Raw genomic sequence first — 15258 nt, 5'->3', positions numbered from 1 at the left:
CGTGGCGATGCTGCTGTGGTGATGGCGGATTTGTCCCGGACCAGCCAGGACAGGAGCTCAGCGGCCACACCCAGAGCAAACCCTGCCCCCGTTCGTGCCCAAACCCAGATGTGGTGTGGGCATGGCACCACAGGTCCCCCTCGAGGGGGAGGAGCCGGCGCCTGGTTCCCTCCAGGCCTTATGGAAGGTCAGTGGGTGGGACCAGGGTCTTGTGTTCGGAAGTGACTATCTTCACCATCACAGAAGCTTTCCTTGAATAGTTAAATTAATAGAACCCAATGTCACATCCTACGGATAACTGTGGAGTTACCTCTAGGAGTGTCGGGAAAGAGAGAGTGTAGGCCCAAGGGTTTTCTTTGAAGGAGAGCAATAACTGGTGCAAAGACCCTTGAACTTTCGGCTCAGCACAGAAAAGAGGCTCAGACGCTGAAACCCTGAAATGGTTTCCAGAAGACGAGGAGGGAGAGGAGGCAGGGAGCTTTGTGTTGATACAAAGAGCGCAGTTCCGTACACTGGGGACAGTCGTTCTAAGCCTGGTTTGGAACTGACAGATGTGCAGAACGAGAACCATTTAAAGATTTGACATTTTTTAATGACTTCGTGAGAAGAGCCGACTCATTGGAAACGATCCTGATGCTGGGAAAGATTGAGGGCGGGAGAAGGGGGTAACAGGATGAGATGGTTGGATGTCATCACCGACTCAACAGACAGAGTCTGAGCAACCTCTAGGAGTTGGTGACGGAGAGGGAGGCCTGGCGTGCTGCAGTCCATGGGGTCACGAAGAGCTGGACACAACTTGGCAGCTGAACAACAACAATGATTTTATCCCTTGCAATGTCTGCTATCTCTATGCATTTATAATGTTTTGAACTTAAAGACAATAGATGCCATTGCCACAGTGACAGACGTCTCAGAGTAGAACTTGGCAGGAGGTTCTGGTCGGGTCATTGTCCAGGGCCATTGTCCAAGGCCACTGCTGGGCTTGAACCTAGTTGGGTCTCAGAAGAGCCCTGGGGCTGGGCCACCAGCCCTGGTCTCCAGGGTGAGAGCGTGGACCAGCTACAATGAATCAGAGGTCTCCGTGGCTTCCTTCCACCCTCCTCGAGAAGCACTGATGAAGACTGTACACCGGGAGATGTACTCAGTGAAGTCACCCTTCCTCTTTGGATGCATGTATCAAGTTCAACAGACCTACAGGACACACTGATTTAAACTTATGATCAACTTACACTGCTCAAGTAATTTGTTACTTATAAAGAAGCTGTCTTCTCATCCTGGTGCTGCTAAGCACTTTGATGTAAAACATTAGGGCTTCTCTTTCCATTTCTTCAAGTAGTATCTCTGAGGAGGAGGAGAGTCTATGTCAGGAAGTGAATGTCCCGCCTGGCCACATGGGTGATCCTTCAGGGTAGCTCTTGGGACACCTTCCTCCACCCAAATTACTCACGAATCAATCGCCCCCCTCAGACTGTTAGCTGCAGCTGATGGCTGAGACAAACCTTTTAGTATCTGGGATGACAAGCTGGGTGTTATTAGAACTTTGACGGGGAAGGCTTAATGTGCAAGCCTGATAAATCATGGCCAAGAGCAGGACATACTGACGATTCTTACTGAAATTTACCCTTTGATCAATTTAGCCCTAATTTCTGACACCAGATAAAATACTGATGAGAACATGTTAGTCACTCAGCCGTGCCTGACTCTTTGCGACCCCATGAACCCTCCAGGCTCCTCTGTCCGTGGGCTTCTCCAGGCAAGAATACTGGAGTGGGTTGCCATGCCCTTCTCCAGGGGGTCTTCCCGACCCAGGAACCTAACCCAGGTCTCCTGCATTGTAGGTGGATTCTTTACCATGTGAGCCACCGGGGAAGCCCAGAGAAAAAGCTAAGCTAGGCTTTCCAACTGCATCTCTTTCCTAGGCCTTGTTTACACCCAGAACATGTCTGCAGTATTGCCCGTATGTCTGCTTAGCCCTGAGAGTCAGTTGGACAACTACGAAAATGCATGAAATTTGGGAAGCTGGTGTAATACGGAGAACTTCGCTGGGAAGTCGGAAGTGTACCGACTCAGACATGCCCACGTGTATCTCTGGGTTTGAAATAAATTTCAGCTCTACCTGCATCTCCTCCAGGCTTTGCTGAGACGATAAATGTTTTCTAATCTTTACCACTTCGTAAACATGCTGTGTATATTGACATACACTTTAAATGTTCTAGTATTTTACATCTATTAAATTATCAGTTGCTTTCAGTATTTCTGCACAATGGGGCCATTTCCTCTGACAATTTTTCCAGGATGGTGTTTCCTCCTTGATTACCTACCTGTATGGTTATTTGTTTGACTGTAGCACATCACGTTGCAAGCTGTGTTTTGCTGTTTGTTGATAATTGAAAACGACCACCAAAAAGCAGCCTGTATTTCACAGGGGTAGCGTGTGATGTTTTACCCAAGTGCCTGAGAATGCCAGACAAACCAGACTCTGGAGCCCTGCCTTTGAACTATGATTTAAAACAGAATTTATAATGTCACAGAATTACATAAAACTGTGTGAAATTGTGCAGATAATCATTTAAATCTCCCTACATGAAAAGATAATTGCTCCAGAAATTAACTGTACCTGGGGTTCATTCATTTGGTCATGGCTAGTTTCTTGTGTAGCGATGATTTGATATTAGAGTTAATTAAGATCAGGTCAGAGTTGCTGAAGGTCAGACATTAATGTGTGGGATCATTGAAATGATAATTATAAACAGATTAGGAAGCCACGGTCTTTTATAAGGGGTTATTAGATAATTACTGTGAGAGTGAACGGCTTACTGTAATAATGGATTATCGACTACTTACAGCGTTCTAAGGGCGAGAGTGAATTACTTCCTCAAGGACTAAAGAATACTGTTGCCAAAACTCAGAGCTCAGTAAATAAAGGAAGTCCAAGAGCAGTGGCCACAGTCCTGCTCCCCCAAAGCACGCTTGTCTTAGGAGGTGCCAGGGTCACTGGTGATGCCTTTGCAGGGACGTGAAGGCGGCAGGTCCCCAAGGGAGGAGAAGATACACCCCAGTGTTCCTCATCAGGAGCAAGGGCAGCTGGGAAACTCTCTCCTCTCAGGCTGCTTTGCTCGGAAGCTTTCCTGAATGTCAGAAACCCATGAGGATGCTGCAGGGTGGGACAGGGGGGAGTCGAGTCTTTGGGGTCTCCAGTGCAGAGTGGGGCTTCCTCAGTTCTCTCCTCCTCTGAGCATCACTGCAACATCTGGAGCCTGGACTGGCCCCAGGCAAAGTGTCTTCAACTCAGACCCTGAAACTCTGAGGTCCTTTGCCTCGGGACAAAGTTTGCACAGAGGCAAACTTCGCAGGGCATAAGCTCATCACTTGCCAGTGAATGAGACACAAGAGACACGGGTGTGATCCCTGGGTTGGGAAGATCCCCTGGAGGAGGAAATGGCAACCTACTCCAGTATTCTTGCCTGGAAAATTCCATGGACGGAGGAACCTGGCAGGCTACATACAGTCCATGAGGTCACAAAGAGCTGGACACGACTGAGCATGCACGCCAAGCTCATCAGCACCAAGAAACATCCCAGCTTGTGTGCTGGGTCTTAGGACCTCATCTCTCAGGCCAGTCTCCATAAAATGCCTGCAATTCCTTTCAAACGTCATCCTCTTGTGAACAGACTTCTGCTGTTTCTATCTTAACTGAAGTAGAGTTGATTTGCAAGGCCATGTGACAGGTGTGCAGCACAGTAAACCAGGTGTCTATTCTGTTCTGGATTCCTTTCCCTCATAGGTTATCACAGAACGCTGAGCACAGGGCCCTGTGTGACACAGTAGGTCCTTGCCGCTTGTCTGTTTCATACACAGCAGTGGTTTATGTTCATCCCAAACTCCTAATTTTCTCTCCCCTTTCCTTCTGGAAGCCATAAGTTTGTTTTCCATGTCTGTGGGTCTGTTTCTGTTTTATATCTTTTTTTTTTTTTTTTGATTCCACATGTAAGTGATATCGTATGACCTTTGCCTTTCTCTGTCTGACTTACTTCACTTAGTATGACAATCGCTGGCGCTGTTGATGACGCTGATCAAGAAAGCTGGTTGACAAGTGATGTGTGTGTGTGATTCTGATGCTGCTTTGTTCAGATGGTGAGCCCTTAGCAGAGACTCTGGGGGAGACTCTGGGTCTGGGCTGGGGGTGGCCGCTGCTTCATCACCATTGACACTGTGGCATGCGCCGCGTTCCTGGAACGTGGGGAGCAGCTGGAGTCCCGGATGGGAGCCGACCCTCCCACAGACTCGGCCCAGGACGGTCGCCCATCAGCAGTGGCTGCTGGCCTGGGAGGGCTTCCTGTCTGAGTGGCCCAGAGTGTGTGGGTCTTCAGATCTAGACTCGAGCTCTGGGTCCAGGTTCGGGCCTCCTGGAGTCCCTGGAAAGAGCTTTGGCTTCAGCCTGCTCTGCAGGGTTGAGATCAAAACACAAGAAATTCCTCATTCTTGGCCTCTCACGATGAGATGTCCAGAATGCAGTGTGACAGAGACTGCGTTTGGCATCTTCTCCGAAATGGGGTCTCGTCTGGGAACCGAAAACCAGAGCGAGGCCCGAGGCTCCAGAAGGATGGCTGCCCAGGGCCCCCGTTCAGCCTCCTGATTACAGACTGGCCAGGGAGTAAGGACCAGTCCTACTGAGGGCCACGGACTGGATGAAAACTGCAGTGTTTCGATTCATGCCCCTTAATGAGGGTCCCTGAAAAAAAAAAGTCACTCAGTCGTGTCTGACTCTATACAGTCCATGGGATTCTCCAGGCCAGAAGACTGGAGTGGCTAGCCTATCCCTTCTCCTGGGGATCTTCCCAATCCAGGGATCAAACCTAGATCTGCCGCATTGCAGGCAGATCCTTTACCAGGTGAGCCACCAGGATCCCTAGCCACGTTTTGACTGATTCCTGGCTTCCTGGATACTGCTCCCTGGCCCTCCTTACTAGTCACATCCAGGCCTGTTTTCTAACGCAGTCTCTCATCTCCTCCTGTTTCTGTCCCCTGCATCAGAGATGCTCAGGGTCTCAGTGGTCAGGGACGAGGGCCGCAGAGAGGGCACCAGGCAAGGTGTGCGCTGACTGCCGCTTACCCCACGTGTCTGGGTCAGCATCTCGGTGGGCAGAAGCTGGAGGCGCATGGGAAAACACTTGGTCTTTATCAGTCATCTGCCTTTGAGGGTTTCCAGTGGGCAGAGTTAGGCTCTGCGTCTCCAGGGAAAATTCCAGCTCCAGAGATGGTTGTGGGCGGGGGCTGGGTATGCACCTTGGTCTCATAACCTTTTCTCTCTAAGAAAGAGGCTGAGTCAGAAGCGCCATTTGCTGAAGCTTTGTGTTCCTGGGAGTCCCAAGGGGGTGTCTGTGGCTACATCATCACACCGTGGGTGTCAGCACCGCCCTGGAGGACAACACCCCGTCGCAGAGCATCTGGCAGATAAAAATCTGCAGTTTCAGCGGGGTGTCGGAGGCCAACCTTCAGAACAGTGAGGCAGACTCTTTGTCCCTCCCCAACAGGGCCCAGCGGGAAGGAGGGTCTGGCCGCCCATGGATCGAGACCCATGTCTTCCACTGAAGTGTGGATATCCTGGAGCCTTACTGTGGGGGCTCCTGGATTCAGGTGGCGCCATCATGATGCGTGTGCTGGTGACGCTGCCCCAGGGCAGGGGGCTTTTCTCCGTGGCTGCAGCCTGGCAGCCCGCAGCACCCACCAGTGTGGCCGTGGAGAGAAAGTCGTGTGGGCAGAGCCGCGGCCTCACCCCAGCCTCACAAAAAGGACACTCAGAGGGCAGGCAGAAAGGGAAGCAGGCCTGCGGCAGAGGAGGAGAAAGGCTGGGGTGTGAGTTGAGCATTGACTGCGAGCTGGAGGCTCTAGCGAAGTTACCACCTGCCCTCCCACCCGCCGTCCCCCCATCCTGGCCAAATGTGTGGGTGACCAGCTGTGTCCCTCACAGGGCGGTAGCACTGTGCACACAGACCCGTGGGGCAGTCCAGGGAGACCTCACAGGGATAATGGACTCAGCGACGGTCCCAGGGACGGTGGGACGTGATGGTACTGGCGTCACAGTGAGGAGGCAGGAAGCAGGGAGCTGGCTGCTGCCATGCTTACGCTGGGGCCAGGCCTGGCCTCGGACCCTAGTCCTCTGCTCGTGTCAGGGGCCCACACCACAGCCAGGGAGGCAGGAATCCAGCCGGGGCCCTGCTCCAAAGAAAACTTTCCTGTGGTAGGAACTCCTCGACGTCCAAGACATTTTATTAATATGTCAAATGTTTATATTGGAATGCATGCCTTTCTTACTAAAATCTCCTTCACTCAAAATTCAAATGCTTTATTTTGTTACAGATACACATGGAAATTTGACAAAACCATGGCCAAGCATAAATTGGTATTTAGGTATCATTTGCATTTGTGTAAATCTGGTCAGGCTACCTGTGACTTTTAATGATGACTGTCTTTCCAAAGAGATTGGGTGGGCCCAGAAATCTGTGCAGAGCCCTTACACGAATGTACATTCGATAATGGACACTTGTTGGATTTGTACGAATGTACATTCGATAATGGACAACTTGTTGGATTTGTAGAACTAGTAGCTGCTTGGTGAGTTTTCTTTTCTTTTCTTTTTCTCTTCTTTCATATATTGGCCCAGGTTGTTTTAAACCTGGAGTAAAATAAAACACAGCCTTTTATCAAGGCACAAGCTCTAGAACTCATGAGACACAGAGAATCCAGGGCCAGTGTGATGAGGCTGAGAATTCCTGTATAAAGTCAGTCTAAAGAGTTTTGCTAAGCTACTCTTTGCCCAATCTCCTTTGACAATAGAATGCTTTCTAATATAAGAATGTATTCGGCGTGCTCGCTCAGTCGTGTCTGACTCTGTGATCCCGTGGGCTGTAGACTGCCAGGCTCTTCTGTCCATGGAATTTTCCAGGCAAGGATACGCAAGTGAGCTGCCATTTCCATCTCCGGGGGATCTTCCCAATCCAGAGACAGAACCCGCGTCTCCTGCCTCTGTCTCCTGCATCACAGGCGGGTTCTTTACTGCCGAGCCCTGGGGAAAGCCCCAAGAATGGATTGACAGGCCACAAAACAGGGTCCTTCCCACAACGCACCTGGGCCCCACCTTTCATGTTTAAGCACACCACGTGGGACATGCTGGGCTCACGTCAGGTATTCAGAGTCGGGCCCACGTCTGAATTCAGGAATCCTCACATGCCGCCGTCGCCAACGTTCTGTGATTCCTTACTGGGAGCCTCCGCAGCAGGAAATCTATTACTATCTTTTCTGCCCAATAACTCCATGAAAGAGTTATCAGTGATGGTTCTTAAGAATCTACTTTCCATTTTCATTTAGAGACATTTAAATCATATGACTATAAGCTTCCTTTATCATTTTGCAAAAATTGACTATTAACTAGAGTATGAAAGACTTAACCCGGCCAGGATTGAACTGCAACAGAGCTTTGATGTGGGGGAGACAGCCAGTGTTGTGAATCTCAGGCCATTTTGATGTAAATTGAAAATTCCAACAGTCCACAAGGAGAATGGACGGAAGCCTTAGACTTGCAGCAGAGGCAGAAGGGCATTTATAGGCTGTGTTGTTTGAAGAAATGTTGTCCATTTCCAAAGCAGTCTTACCAGATGGATTTTAAAAGTGTCAGTTTTAGTGGGTGGTCTACCTGGGGGGCTGAGATTCTCCCTGCAGGCTGAGAAGCTCCTAGTTGTCAGCACTGCATAGAAATGTAAGAAATCCACCAATAGGAGTTTCCACACTGAGTCATGTTAACTTTTAGAAATGGGCTTTCCTGGTGGCTCAGGCAGGAAAGAACCCGCCTGCAGTGCGGGAGACCTGGGTTGGAAGATCCCTGGAAAATGGAAAGGCTACCCACTCCAGTTTTCTCACCTGAAGAATCCCCATGGACAGAAGAGTCTGGCGGGCTGCGGTACGTGGAGTCGCAAAGAGTCAGACACCACTTAGCAACTAACACTAGACTACTACTATTAGCTCTTAGAAATAGACCCTGAAAAATCTCTCTTTTTCCTCCTCTTTCTTTTTTCTAAGGTGGCTGTGGTCTTCAGTGTTTAACTGTGAGCTATCGATTGTTTAGTGAACATAGGGGGTGCTTCCCCAGCCTCTCCTTTGGCCATGGGGTCCCCGCCAGCCCTTCCCCAGCCTCTCCTTTGGCCATGGGGTCCCCGCCAGCCCTTCTCCAGCCTCTCCTTTGGCCATGGGGTCCCCGCTAGCCCTTCCCCAGCCTTCCCGTGTCCCCTCAGTCTCTGCTGTCGTCTCTCCACCTGTCAAAAGCACAGGAGGCAGAGTCCCGAGTTCTCCCTTGTACCAGTTATGCAAATTTTGTGCAGAAAACTTCTCTTTCTGACTCGTTTTCTCATCTCAGGGTAGAACAATGTTTTTTCCTCCCCAAGACTGGGGCAAAATCAAATGATTTTGCAAAGCTCTTATCTGGCTCAATGAGCTACAATATGATTAAATGATTTCAGTGAAATATATCAGACTGCAGATGTAAATAATTGACAACTAGCTCTATGTTTCAAGCCTTAGAGTGTCATTTATCCTTCAAAGAAGGGCAAGTGCATCCAAAGGCAGCATTTGTCCAGAGACCAGCAGCCTGCTCCCTGGCCTCAGGAAGCCTGGTTTAAGTCCATTTAATTCATCCCTGCCTTATCTAAGTCAGTAACACGAGAAAAAGAAGAAAACTCTTATCTTCAACAGCTCAGCAGTCCGGCTTTCTGCTGACTCCCACGGGCATGGAAGGAACTCCCCAGAGGCTTCCACAGCACAAAGTTTGAGTCCACCATGCTCAAGCTCTTCATATCCAACTGGTTGTTTTCGAGCTGAATATTCTGAAAGCGGTACGTCATCACTCGCGTGTTCTCTTCTTGATCTAGGTGTCTGTGGCCTCAGCACACCTATTCCTGTACCTGCTTCTGCTGTACGTACATACGCGAGGGCTCAGTCATGTCCGAGTGTACGCGACCCCAGGGACTGCAGCCACCAGTCTCCTCTGTCCATGGGATTCTCCAGGCAAGGATCGTGGAGTGGGTTGCCAGTTCCTGCTCTGGGGGCTCTTCCCGACTTCTGCTGAGCAGCCATCAGAATCCACAGCAGGCCCGTTTCTTTAGAAAAGCCTCTTAGCAAACACACCTGTGCAAGCAGCTCCCCCGAAAGGGCTCTGCTATTTTAACTTCCACTGAAAAGTCAGCGGGCTCTGGGATGACTTCTCTCTGGGTCAGCTCGGTGCGTGGTGGGGCCCACATGGAGTATGCGGAGCAGAGGTGGGCGGTGCAGATGGCAGACGCTCGGGGGACAGGCAGTCACAGTAGCCGGTGGGGATGTTGACTCTGGCCGGAGTCTGAGCTACCTTCCACTGAGCATCTGGCCAGGCCGCTCTGAAGTTCAGGAAAGCAACGACCCAAAGCCCTTGGACATTGAGAAGGGAAAGTTGTCACTGTAGAAATCTCCCTGAACTTGCCCGTGTGGTCTGCCTTGGCGGAAGGCCAGCACCCTGGGCACTCCCCTGGTGCCCTTTCTCACTTCGCCGTGGTCGCAGACGCTCGTGTGGCTCGTGTGGGGGCATCATTTTCCTGCTGGGTGGAGGCTGAGGCATCTGTGTGCCTGTTAAAAATATTTTCTTCACTGGGCCCTTGTGTTGAAAGTCCCTTGTCCATTTAATTGAAAGCTGAGGTTAAAGTAGGAAAATTGAAGTGAGACGTTGAGAGGAAGCTTACTAAAAGAGACGAGCTCTTTAGTCTATAAAAACATGGTTTTTGTTGACTTGGGGTTTCGTTTTGTTGTTTTTTTTCCTTTTTTATGAAACTTGGTGTTGGGTGGGGGTGGCAAGTCCAGTCTTTGAATCAGTCGACTGTGGTCAAACTGTGCCTGCATCCCAGACTACTACAAGCAACCACACTGGTTTTAAAGACTAATAAAATAATGCCGTTTCTTGTTTAATGTCGTAAATTATGAACGATTCTATTAAATGTCCATATGGCGCTATTACCATGTGAAAACAGACCAGCGCAGAGCCTCACACCTTGGGCAGCAGGAGGAGCCTGGTGGCCCCCGGGGAGGCCCTCTGCTGGCCCTTGCGGCGTCCACCCCACAGGATGGCAGCAGCTTGGGGCATGTGTGGCTCCCACCAGGGCGGGCGCTGGCTCGCTCGGGGCCAGGCACACAGGACTCGTTCGATCCACACTCCCCTGGATGAGGGCGCTGGCTCGCTCGGGGCCAGGCACACAGGACTCGTTCGGTCCACACTCCCCTGGATGACCAGGGTGGCCCTGCCGTGCATCCAGTCCCTTGTGGTGCCCCTAAATCGCTAAGATGTCTTTCCACGTCTATTTGACAACAGGCACATAAGGAAGCGATGGTGCTCGTCAATACAGTGAGGACTTCCTCTTTACAACCCAAGTGTCCAGTTAGCGACCACCCCAGCTGCAGTATGTGGACCCCATTCCCTGTTTTTGGATGCTCTCCTGTGACCCTCCAGGTGCCCACCAAGCAGGTCCCCCCCTCCCTCCCTAACTCTGCGGCCTCTGCCCCTACCCCCCCACCCCTGTGTATGCCTGTCTAAACGTCCATCCGAGATGACCCGGCGCGATCCATGGTCGGCCGAGGCATGACTCTGAATCAGTATGGGTGGACCGTGACTCGCTGTCAGACGCCGGAGCAGCTGGGAAGGCGGGCCACCCCCCGCCCGTCAACGAGAACTGGGAGACAGCTCCAGCCTGCGCCCACCCAGGGCAGAGATGCGCCTGCCCCACGGTTGAGAGGCTCTGGGGACACCCCCCACCCGCCCACATCCATCAGATGTGCTGATGGGCATGAATGGGGTGGAGGGGGAGTCCCTTGCCTGCCTGCACCTGTCAGCAAAGCTGATGGGCAGGGAAAGGTGGGGCCCCCCCCCAGTGCTGTCAGTCAGCTGACAGACAAGTGTAAGCGGGCAAGGCCCCTGGCCTCTTCTCGTCAGATGGGGGCGTCGGTGCTTGATTGGCGAGTGGATGGGGTTCCGCTTGCCTGGCAGACTGAAGGGCCTACGTTGACTAGAGTGAAAGGCAGGGCTGGTGTGTGTGTGTGTGCTTGTGTGCGTGAAACTTTTTCTAATGTGGAGGCGTGGCCCCCCATGCACATCTTGGGCCATCCACTGAGCCATAACGTTTGTCTTATAACGACTGGGGCAAAAGCAACCTTTGTCCAAGCGGTTTTGCTATAAATGGGACTTTCACATAAATGTGCTTTCGGATATGAAGAAGGAATATGATAAGATATGTTAAGCTTCAGATTGATAAGACATAAATTTGGGTATATGATACACTTGGATATGTTATATTCTTTTCACATGGATAGCCAAAAATAGTAAGCTTGTGGTTGCTAAGTTCTTCACCCAATGGTTTTATTATTATTTTTTTCTTTGTTAGGTTAGAATTCCTTCACCCCCAGAGACATTTAAAGCAAGGATCTGGGTGCAGGTCTGAGTCAGGAAAGTTTGTTTTTGATGAGAAATGCTGTGTACTTCTCAGTTAGGAGGCAATTGTACTGTATTGCGATGTTGAAGCTTCCACGTGAACCAAACTATAGCCACGTTTTTATGGAAGCGTAAGTCCTTCTGAAAATGGGTCAGGAAAGAAGGTGGGTGATGGAGCCCATCTCCCTGGAAAGGGTTCAGTAAGGAACAGTGGGAGTGATTTATGACTCTGTGCCTGGCAGGCTCTACGCAGCCTGCAAAGACGCACAAAAAGTGTTTTAGGGATTCATTAGGTACACAAAATACCGTCACTTAATAAAATCTCAAAAAACCTGCAATTTAGAGAAAGGAATGTGGGCAATTATTGCAACCCCATTCTGTTTCCATGAATAAAAAGTGAAATGCCTCTGTTCACATGTCTGGGGAGTAGGGTGTCCAGCTGCCAAGTGTTACTTTAAGATGGAGCCCTGTGTCGTTCCGAAGGTTAATTTGATGAAGGATAAATTTTTTAAGGAGGGATGATTGCTCTCAAAATTTTCTAATTGCATCCAGTAAAACTGATCCCAAGGTCATACAATCTCAGAAATTTGTGCAGGAAGGTCTAACAGCCGATCTACCATTTGAAACCAAAATTAACCCATTTATCCAACAGTATACTTTCTTTAATCAAAAGATGACACTGGACACTGATACTGGTAGACACACTGGTTGACCCTGGTGGACAATCAGTGTATCCCTCACATCATGAAACACGCTTGTTATTCCCACATTCCCAAGTCATTGATGAATACGGTACCCAACCAGACGTTCAGAAGTTGCTATGCTTTGCAGCTTTTTGCTTTGTTTTGTTTTCAGCTGGAGGTATAGAGGGCTTCCCTGGGCTCATTAGCAGAGATTCTATTTGTGTGTGCAAGTGGGATGTGGTAGCATGGAATTTGGTTCCTAATGGTTGAGTTAAAGAGAAGATATCTCAACTGGACCAGGGAAGAGACGTCTTTATTTGTGTTAGCTCCCCTTTTATTTCTGGGAAACTTAACCCCTGGCCTAGACTAATGTCACAGGCACATATTATAAGGCTGCTGTTGTGGGTTGTTGTTTTTTGAGCCGTGATCTTTTTCCTTCCTCTCCAGGCTAGTCTTTTCTTCAAGTAGATAGTGTCCAGAAGAAGACAAGTGAGCTCCTCGATGTTCTCCTTTTATGCTCTGTGCTGTTTATCTCACACCTGGAGTAGCGTGTCCAGTTTGGGGAGCCACATGTAGGAGGAAAAATGGAAGGGAAAATCCCGGGGCCGGGGGAAGCGGGCTGCCAAAGGGCGAAGATAGTTGAAGGCACTGGAGACACTTAAACCAAGCGATAGACTGTTTATCTGGGAAATTAAACTATTTGTAAGCTTTTCCTTCAAAAGAGACATTAGAGGACAGTCTTAGTCATCTTAGAGACCTGAGCTTGTATCATCCAATGGGTCAAGTTATAGTTAACAAGCGTATTAGTCACTCAGTAATATCCGACTCTTTGCAACCCTATAGACTGTAGCCCACGAGGCTCCTCTGTCCATGAAATTCTCCAGGCAAGAATACTGGCGTGGGTTCCCACTCTCTTGTCCAGGGGATCTTCCTGACCCAGGGATTGAACCCAGGTCTCCTGCATTGCCGGCAGATTCTTTACCATCTGAGCCGCCAGGGCTGGTGAACAAGGCATGAGCTAAATCCAACTACGGTCTGGGCAGTAGTGCTTTCGGCGGTGCAAGAGTCAGTGCGTGATTGTAAGAACGTCTCTTAGGATGTTGGAAAGAAGCCTCCTTCCTGTCAGTAGGAGTCTGAAGTCCGAGGGTTTAAGGGCTTCCTCTCCTGGTGTAGGATTCAATCATAAAGCTATCTAGAATACTTTGGGTCAGAATGAAGCCAGATTTTCCCTGTTCATTACAGATTGTTTGGGCTTTTATTTTTTTCAGACTTAACACTATGAAGGTTTGTTTTTAAACGTAATAGATTTATCAAGTTTTCTCATATTAAGGCACAAGTTGATTGCATATTCAGTTTGGGTGGTTATATGTCACCTTGAAGACAACCAGCTAATATGAAAGAAAAATGGAATGGGCTTTAAAATGGTAAATTTTGACTGCCTGATAAATAAATATACCCTAAAGATTCAATAATTCATCACTTTGAGTTATTTATCTCTCTCAAAAGATTTCTGAAATCATTCTTTACTGTTTCGCTTGATTAATTCTTTGATCTCCACGATGAAGATCACTTTATCCATGGTCACTGCACAGGCTGAGTTATTAAACGGATGACGGGGGATAAGAAAGTTGATGTTAATCAGTTAAAACTGTAAAGAGGCTGGGTGAGTGAGCTGGGAACAACGGGTTTCCTCCACCCGTGGTTTGCAGAGCAGCGGCTGCTGTGTGCTTGTCTGTCCATGAAGTCTAAGTGGCCGGTTTGCAGGCAAACTGGGGCCGGTGCAAAGCTACTACGTGCAAGGGAATGTCTGAATTACTTGCCTGAAGTACCTACTTGAATTTCTTTAGGGCAATTAGTTGCCAGTCTTTTTATGTGATGCCCCCTAAAATATGTACATCTTTATTTTTATTGTAGCAAAACACACATAACACAGAATCCACCGTTTTAACCACTTTTCAGTGTGTGACTCTGGGCCTGAGCACATTTGCGCTGTGGTGTAACTTTCACCACCTGCCACCCACGGGATTTCTCATCTTCTTAAATTTAAATGCTGCAGCCACTAAACACGGAGAAGGCAATGGCACCCCACTGCAGTACTCTTGCCTGGAAAATCCCACGGACGGAGGAGCCTGGTAGGCTGCAGTCCATGGGGTCGTGAAGAGTCGGGCATGACTGAGCGACTTCACTTTCACTTTTCACCTTCCTGCATTGGAGAAGGAAATGGCAACCCACTCTGGTGTTCTTGCCTGGAGAGTCCCAGGGATTGGGGAGCCTGGTGGGCTGCCGTCTCTGGGGTTGCACAGAGTCGGACACGACTGACACGACTTAGCAGCAGCAGCAGGAGCAGCAGCCACTAAATAAAGGTCCCCATTCCTCCTGCACCTCCAGCCCCGGCAACCACTGTTTCGTCTCTGTCTTTCTGAATCTGCCTCTTTTGGGACCTCGTATAAGTGCGCTGTATAGCATTCGCCCCTTTGTGTTTCTTATTTCTGCTCGTGTGTCTTCAAGTTTCAGCCATGTTCTGGCATCTGCCAGAATTCCATTTCCTTTTTAAAACATTTTTGATTGGAGTATAATTGACTTACAATGTTATGTTTTAGTTGCCAGTCTTTATTGAGAGATGAACACAGTGATGATGCTTAGAGTTTAACTGTGGTACCTAAGTGAAACGGTGGGAAGCACACCGACCTTTACACACCACTGTCAAGAAAGCTGTTTTTCCACAGCAAGAGTTGGGTACATTTGCAAGGACTAAATTCAACCCTGTTTTTCATTGTTATTAGTATATTATAGGAAAGCTGGATATGAGTTATTGCACCCTGACAATTCTCAGACATTCTCAATCAGGATCCAAAATGCCACGAAAGAGGCAGACGGTGGGAGACAGCCAGTTTGACAAAGGTGGCCCGAGGGGACCTACAGAACCCCTCTGAACAAGCGAAGACCTGAATCGTGAACCCATCTCCTCAAAGCTGCCTTTTCTCTTAAGTGGATAAAGCGTCTTGTAGAATAAACAGTAGCTGATAGAACGTCTCCAGGTAGAGGCAGTTACCTCTGATAGAAAGATCAGAATGACAC

The sequence above is a fragment of the Bos indicus genome, chromosome 20 (genome assembly GCF_029378745.1).
Source record: "Bos indicus isolate NIAB-ARS_2022 breed Sahiwal x Tharparkar chromosome 20, NIAB-ARS_B.indTharparkar_mat_pri_1.0, whole genome shotgun sequence".
Lineage (NCBI taxonomy): Eukaryota > Metazoa > Chordata > Mammalia > Artiodactyla > Bovidae > Bos > Bos indicus.
Note: the sequence above shows the minus strand (reverse complement) of the source record.